Source organism: Procambarus clarkii, chromosome 2 (assembly GCF_040958095.1).
Source record: "Procambarus clarkii isolate CNS0578487 chromosome 2, FALCON_Pclarkii_2.0, whole genome shotgun sequence".
Taxonomy (NCBI): domain Eukaryota; kingdom Metazoa; phylum Arthropoda; class Malacostraca; order Decapoda; family Cambaridae; genus Procambarus; species Procambarus clarkii.
This window is the reverse complement of record NC_091151.1, coordinates 27,739,477-27,740,271: the sequence shown is the minus strand read 5'-3', so window position 1 is coordinate 27,740,271 and position 795 is coordinate 27,739,477. Positions and strand designations below refer to the sequence as shown.

Here is a 795-nt window from a genome sequence, read left to right as displayed (position 1 = left end):
CTTTTAGCCTGAGTATGGTAAGTGTTGCTGAATTTTTTTAGCCTTGTACATATGTCTTTTGATTAGTTTTTTTGCAGATGAAGGAAGGTGGGGTGGCACATAATTGATTGTTCAGTGTTATGTTTAAGGTACAAATAAAACAAAAGCAAAAGTTACTCAAATTCGTTGATTTTTGTAATAGTTAAGAAGGAAAATATTTTAATGCTATTTATTTAATACAGTTGGAAATTAGAAAATCTAATGTTGAGATTGAAAGATATATATTATTCTCTATTACCTTACAGCTTATGCATTATTTTAACAGGTCCAGACGCTGTCTCAAATGGGCGGTGCAAGCTGTGGAGACACAGTGAGACGAATGATGAGGAGGATAGGGACCTATGGGGTCTGGTCTCAGTATTCACTCGTTGGGCGCAAGAGGAAACGTGTCTTCAAAACCTTGGATATTTGTAATGTAATAATAAGTACGTAAATTTGACATTTTTTTGGATTATATATATGTCTGCATGTATTATGTATTATACTTGCATGCTTGTTAATGACTTGTATTCTAGTCTTGTGGGTATCTCCTTTCTCCTACGGGCCAAATGCTTTGTTCTTACCTAGCATTTTGCTTTGTTTGGGTATGAATGTTTGTGTACCTTCATTGTATATTTTGCAAAATTTGCCATATATCTCATTACTCCTCTGCCTAGCAACAAGTCTGTCTAATTATACTCAATAACTATTTTTCAAAGTTCCCCATAGTGTTCTTTATTGAAATAGAGTTCATGAACCGTTTCAATATCCTTATTT

General features: G+C 33.7%; 1 long non-coding RNA gene across 1 annotated transcript in view; it reads left to right on the top strand.

Annotated features, from left to right (window-relative positions):
* The first annotated feature begins 323 nt into the window (after positions 1 to 323).
* Positions 324 to 795, top strand: part of LOC138366993 (uncharacterized) — a 1,679-nt gene continuing 1,207 nt past the window's right edge. The window contains exon 1 of the long non-coding RNA XR_011229280.1: positions 324 to 464. This is a non-coding gene — a long non-coding RNA (uncharacterized lncRNA). The remainder of the gene's footprint in view (positions 465 to 795) is intronic.